Source organism: Pan troglodytes, chromosome 9 (genome assembly GCF_028858775.2).
Source record: "Pan troglodytes isolate AG18354 chromosome 9, NHGRI_mPanTro3-v2.0_pri, whole genome shotgun sequence".
Classification (NCBI taxonomy): domain Eukaryota; kingdom Metazoa; phylum Chordata; class Mammalia; order Primates; family Hominidae; genus Pan; species Pan troglodytes.
The window spans coordinates 117,025,721-117,032,756 of record NC_072407.2 but is presented as its reverse complement, the minus strand read 5'-3'; the positions used below and the strand labels follow the sequence as shown (position 1 = coordinate 117,032,756).

At 47.7% G+C, this 7,036-nt stretch overlaps 1 long non-coding RNA gene across 1 annotated transcript; it reads left to right on the top strand.

The window, feature by feature from the left end:
• Positions 1-1,416: 1,416 nt before the first annotated feature.
• LOC129136377 (uncharacterized) lies at positions 1,417-2,864 on the top strand. Its single transcript, XR_010147679.1, has 3 exons — positions 1,417-1,570; positions 1,730-2,052; positions 2,186-2,864. It is a non-coding gene; the product is annotated as an uncharacterized LOC129136377 (long non-coding RNA).
• The last annotated feature ends 4,172 nt before the right edge of the window (positions 2,865-7,036 follow it).

Sequence of the window (7,036 nt, the reverse complement as noted above, 5' to 3'; positions counted from 1 at the left end):
GCTTGGCTTCTGGGGAGGCCTCAGGGAGCTTTCACTCGTGGTGGAGGGCAAAGTGGGAGCAGACATATCACATGGCAAGAGCAGAAGCAAGAGAGAGTGAGGGGAGCTGCCACACACTTTTAAACAATCAGACCTAGGCCGGGTGTGGTGGCTCACGCCTGTAACCCTAGCACTTTGGGAGGCTGAGGCAGGTGGATCACTTGAGGTCAGGAGTTCAAGACCAGCCTGACCAACATGCTGAAACCCGGTCTCTATTAAAAATACAAAAGAAGAAAAAAAATTAGCTGGTCGTGGTGGTATACACCTGTAATCCCAGCTACTTGGGAGACTGAGGCAGGAGAATTGCTTGAACCTGGGAGGCAGAGGTTGCATTGTAGCCTGGGCAACGAGAGCAAAACTCTGTCTCTAAATAAATAAATAATAAACAACCAGATCTTATGAGAACTCACCATTGTGGTGAGGACAGCACCAAGCCATGAACGATCTGACCCCAGAACCCAAATACTTCCCAGCAGCCTGCACCTCCAACACTTAAAATTACAATTCAACATGAGATTTGACAGGGACATATATTCCAATTGTATCAATGGGCAACAGTAGTACCTTTTACAAACTGTGTAATTGTCATTGTTATCATTAGACTGTACACTATTTCTGCGTGGCCACATTTATATCCCCAGTGCCTCCTACAGTCCCCAGCACATTGTAGATGCTCCACAAGTATCTGTTGAGTGAAATAAATGACAGGAATGAGAGATCTGATGAGGACAACACCATTTACATGAGTATGCTTGGATGCATCTCACTATGTAATAGGTACCCCTTGCTGAGTGCCAGGGCTGTTTCTCACTTGTTTGCGTCTTCCCAGCACTGAATGCACTGTTTTCCATATAGTAAGTGCTCCATAAAAATGTGTTAAGGGAATGAATGGCACATATTTTATGGGAGAAATTGGACGTTTAATAATGATAGCAGATATTTACCTAGTGCTCCTCCTGTTACTGGTGTTGGATTATGTAAGCACTTTATAGGTACTAACCTTTACAATGCTCACAGTAATTCTGTGAGCCAGGCATTGCAATTATTCCTATTTTACAGGCAAGAAAGCCGAGGCACAGAGGTGTTAACTAACTTGCTTTGAGCTTCACAGGTGGTAAGTGGGTGGAGCTGGGATTTGAATCAGCCCATGTGGTTCAGATTCCTGCATTTAATTCAGTGCCCAGGAAAGCTCCCTCTTCAACCTGGCCTTTGTCCTCTTCCACTAGCAGTCCTCTGGCCACTGAAGAAGGGACTGCCTATCTGCAGAGGGCTCTGCTGCCCCTCCCTTCACCTGCTCCTGTCCTGTGGTGCCTAGCTGTAGGAAGAGCTGGCGGGCCACCTCTGGAGGACCCTTCTTTTGGTGGCTGGAGAGGACAGGATGGGTCACACTGGGCTTAGCCTCCTTATACTAACCCTTCTACTGATCACAGACTCAAGTCACTTCCACGTCCACCTTCCTGCCCGAGAAGCCCCAGCCTGCTGGAGTGAACTTGTTTTACCGAAGAAGGCTGCCATACATCATCGTTTATCAGTAAGCGTCCATTTCAGGCTGGCCCTCCTGTTTGTCGGGAAGGGGGACTATTTATGGGGCTGCCGCTTTGCATAGCTAGAAGGGAATCAGGCTGCATTAGCGGTGGCATTGCTGCTGTCGGGCTGTCGTGGCTGGGCTGACTTGTTTGTTCATTCGCAGGGCCTGGTGTATTGTGAAGATAGTCTTTCCCAGGAAGAGCCTGCCCCAGCACTGGCAGCTTGGCTCCCCCTTGGATGGCTGCAGAGAACTGGCCCCTTTTTGAGCTTATGGTTCTATGACCCTGACTTTGTCACAATGTCAAATGGAGGTTGATAAAATAACAACAAAAACTAACTACTTTAAAAATGAGCATTTATTATGTCCCAGATACTAATCCACAATTCTAAACACTTTACAGGTATTAAATCATTTACTCAAAATAGGAACTCTTTGTCTCCACTATGCAGATGAGGAAACTGAGGCATGGAGAAGTTCAGTTACTGGTAAGTGGCCAGGCTGGGCTTTAAGCCTAAGCATCTGGCTTTGGAGGCTGCATGCTCACCTGTCACTGGGGCACCCTGAGTGCTTGCCACCACTCTCAGGGCTTTACATGCATGTCTTATTTAATCCTTACAGCATACCCAGAAGACAGGAACTATTGGTATCCAAAGAAACCAAGGCTGAGAGAAGTTAAGCAGCTTGTCCAAGGTCACACAGCAGCAAAACAAGCTAGGATTGAAATCCAGGCAGCCTGCTTTTGTCCTTCACCACCACACTCTAAGCGTCGTATCTCTTTTTTGCAAGACATAAGGATCATTCATCAGCAGAAATGGTTCAACCTAGCTTGTTCCTTGTATTCATTTGCTTCCACTATTCCAGTTCTTTCCTTTGGTAAGTTCTTCTTTGGATTCAACAGGAGTCCATCATATAACTGGATTAAGAAAATGTGGCACATATACACCATGGAATACTATGCAGCCATAAAAAATGATGAGTTCATGTCCTTTGTAGGGACATGGATGAAGCTAGAAACCATCATTCTCGGCAAACTATTGCAAGGACAAAAAACCAAACACCGCATGTTCTCACTCATAGGTGGGAACTGAACAATGAGAACACATGGACACAGGAAGGGGAACATCACACACCGGGGTCTGTTGTGGGGTGGGGGGAGGGGGGAGGGATAGCATTAGGAGATATACCTAATGCTAAATGACGAGTTAATGGGTGCAGCACACCAACATGGCACATGTATACATATGTAACAAACCTGCACGTTGTGCACATGTACCCTAGAACTTAAAGTATAAAAAAAAAAAAAGAATAAGAATAGAAAGTGCTTGGCATTGGTTTCTCTAAGCCTGTGTTTCATAGAATCCAAGATGCCATTGGCTAAAAGGGACTTCCTGAGGTCACTGAGCCCATCTTCTGGCCTCCAGGCAAGATCACCTTCAGCACAGCCTTGCTGTCCTGATGACGTCTTTTTTTTTTTTTTTTTTTTTTTTTTTAATGATTGTTTCCAGGGAGGGAGGGTGGGAGTATCTTCCATGTGAAAATACAAAGGGCTGGCCGGCATCTATGATAGGGTGGCCTGAGTTGTCTGGAAGTATGGCCTGAGTGCCTGAAGGTGCAGGTGACACAGGGATCCGGGCAGAGACTATCTGGACAGCACCAGCAAAAATAACCCCTAGGGCCCTGCCAGCCCCGCCCGCATCCTCTGATGCCAAATGCAGATGACAGCCTGAAAACAATTTGTCCGGTCTGTGAGTAATGTCTAGTAACTAAATGCTAATTAATTTGCTGTTGCATTTGAGTTAATTTATGGGGTGTTCTCTTCACCAAGTAAATTTTAATTAAGAAGAGTAAAACAAATGACAAAGTAATTTCCAAAAAATTAATTTTCAGTAAACACAAGCCATTGTTTTTCTTTGTATCAATAATACAAGTTAAAGTGAAGCCTCTCTAACATCCCCTTCCCCTAACTCTCCGGCTCTAAAAGATGAAGTTTGAGCTCAAGCCAGGCTCTTGGAGCGTAAAGACAGTTGTGCAAATTAGCAGCCAGGCAGGGCCAAAAGGAACTGGGCAGAGAGCCTGAGAGAAATCAGGCAACAGACCTCAAAGAAATGCAACAATTGCTACGTCTTTGGTGTTCATTGTGTATAATTTTCATCCAACTCTGCACTTTTTAGGAGCTTGGAAGGGGAAAAGTGCACAGCTCTTGCTTCTGATAAAATACTAAATGGGGGGGCAGAAAGGGGAGACATTTTATTATTATTTTTAAAATTAATCAAATTGCATACACAAATAAGAAAAGAAGAAAGTAAGAAAGCATCTACCTTGCCACCTTTCCCAGCACTGCACTGGAACATTTTACATAGCTTCTCTCATTTGTGTAACAATTCTCCGAGGAAGGCAGTTACTATCAGCTCCCGTATTACAGATGAGGAAACTGAGAGTTTTAGAGCTGGCCCAAAGTCAAGTCCATGGCAGTAAGTCAGAGTTGACACCTGCTTTGCGGCCTCCAAGCTTGCCACCACATCATGCTGTCTCTTCAGTTACACGGGTAACACAGTGATTTCTGAAATCGATTTGCAAGGCTGTGGTGGGTCTGCTGTCCAGGACTTGTTGCTGTTGCTGCTACTCTATGCCTGGCCTATCTGAGAGTTGGGAGTTGGGTTGGGGATGATGGGCACCTACAGTTAGAGGGAAAAGATGTGGGAAAACCAGAAGGAGGCCTTGGGGGAGATCAGAGAAGCTCTGAGCATAACGCAAGGCCTGGTGGGGGCAGATGAGTAGGAACTCAGAGGGGTGGGCTCTTCCTATACTGTGCCCCACCCCTTGTTCTCCCCTGACAGCTTCCGCATCCTGAATCAATGCTCATTGACCATGTCTGAGCTGAACTTCCTCACTCAAGAGAGTGAAAGCATCAAATTCTATCTTGGGGCAGCCGGGCAGTGGTGAGGGGTGTCAGCCTGGGAAGCAAAGCCCCTGCGGTGGTCACATTACACAAAAGCTAACGTGAGGGTCGCTGTTTCCCTAGGATCTGACTTGTCCTGCTGCAGTCACTGGGGGCTCCTATGACAGTATGGATTTGTCTGGGTTTCTCTGTTTAATCCCAAATCTGTCAGGCCTTGTTAAATTTGATGGGGCCTGAAAGGTCTGGTGTTAAGCAAATACTCGGTGACCAGAGTCTTTGATGAGAATCAAACTGAAGCTTAATCCTGAGGTAATGGCTTTCCCCATAATTCCAGGAGGCTGGGACTCAGTGAGGGGCGGTGGAATGCAGCGGGCTGCCTGACGCAGAGCTCAGGGAGTGGGGAACAGCTGCTCCCCTGTGGAGAGAGGTTCTAGACTCCCCCAGTGGCCTGCCCCTCGGATGAGATGTAGAGGCCGTCACCTGGGAAGGCATTCTGCCAGAAGTGGGGTGAGGAGAGGAGGAGTGGAGAGGACAGAGTCCTTTAGTTTGTGCAGATGGCTTTGAAGAAAGAAAGAAAATTAAAGGGAGGCCAGGGAAGAAGGAGGATTAAGAAGCCGATCCAGGATTCCCAAGTGGGCTAGCCTTGAGTTTTCCTCTGCTTCAGTCTGGGCTCTGAGAAGCAGAGCTGTCCAAGCAGAGAGTTTGGCTGGGGGCTGGCTGAGGTGCCCTCTGTTTCCAATTTGTGCAAGGGAGGTCTGGCTCTGTAGGCAGCAGATGGAGGTAGCGGTGGTGGGGTAAGGACCCCCAGTTACTACCTGAATGAGTGTATGGGGTAAACGTGACCACATCTAGAGCCCTTCTGCCAGCCAGGGTAGCTGGACACACTGGGCTTGGCACAGTGGGGTGGGGGACCCTGGGGACATGGGCTGGGGACAGTGAGGCAGTGTGGAGGCACAGTGGCCGCCCTCCAAGCTGCCCTCTGTGACAAATAGGGCTGATCACACCATCTCTGCCTGCTCTCTGGAGAGGGCTGCTGTGCGCCTCGTCAAGGTACCTGATTAAACATTCATGGGGAAAAAATAAATAAAATAAACATTTTGCAAAGAGATGCTTAAGCAATCAGGCGCTTCAGGGGGTGGGTTACCGCAGCGCAGTAACCACATGCCCCAGGGGTAATCGGCATTTAATGTCACCAGCACCTCCTGGGTCTCGCACGGAGATGTTGATGCCGCCCTCCCCAGAAGCCCCATCCTCCAGGGGAGGCTGGGATATCCCAGCCATTTATGCTTCGCTGTTTATTCTTTTCTCTTTCTCATCCTCACTTTGTTTTAGTGCATCAAATATAACCTGTGTGGGAGGAAGGAGCCAGCTCTGCATGGAGGGAGGCAGGAAGGGGGCCTGGTGCTAAGGAAGCAGGCCCTACCTCCTGCAAGGTGTGGGCTGCCAGAGCCTGTCTGGAGGCTGATACGGAGGCGCCGCATTGCCCAGTCCTTCCTTTTGTCACTAAGCAAATGCTTATGGAGCTATGACAGAGAGTGTGTGGTTCCTGCCTTCTCAGAACTGGATATTAATAAGCCAACAGAGAATGCAGATGATGAAGATGAGAGGCACGAGTGTGTCAGAAACTATTGTTGGATGATTTACAGGCATTATCTCCTTTAATCTTCATAATAACTGTATGAGGGAAAGACTGTTAGCCCAGTTTACAGAAGACAGGAGCCAGGCATGGAGCAGCTAAGTAACTTGCCTAAAGTTATATAAGGCAGGGATTTGAACCCAGGTCCTTTGACTCCAGGCTTGTGTTTTACTCACTAGCTACTTCTAATAACTAAAAATAGAATTGGTGCTTTGAGTTCCTCACTCTGGCTTAGGCAGCCAGGGGAGATTTCCAGATGAAGTGACATTTTAGTTAAGTGCTCAGAAACACTGGACTTGTCTAGCTCAAAAGCACAGCTGGGTACACTGATAGCACAGTGCACAGAATTAAAATCCCAGGCATCCTCCCATCCCCAGGTAAGATTCTCCCAGGCTCACTTCCTCCCCTTCGCTCCCTGCCTGAGGAAATAAATGCCTAGTGACAGCAGCCAGGGTCTCCTCTTTCCATGGGTGCTGCAGGGGCTGCTTGGGCATCACGCAGGCAGCTGTACAGATGTTCCACCTACTGGTATGTCAATTAAAGAAGTACATCAAGCATTTCCCGCACTGAGCCTTTTCCCTGCCACTGAGCTCCCCTGAAGAGTAGGGGCTGATTTTCTGGAGGTGTCCATCTCTCTGGCAGCAAAACAAGCTCTTCAGACCAGATGAGTTTTCTTTGCAAATTAAAGTAATTCATTGTACCTCTGTAGTCAAACACATACCCACACCCTTTTATTAATACAGTCTCTGTTTTAATTGGCTTTCTCTATAGAAAATGACCTGTCAGATAAAGGGTTACTCATTGTACGAGGACATTCATCCACCAGAGCATGGACAAAGCCTGGGCCAGAGCACTGTAGGCAAATCACCACCCAAGTGGGGGCCACCAGGCCAGGTGGGGTCTAAAATGGACTTTGGGAGGTGTTCACCTTGTA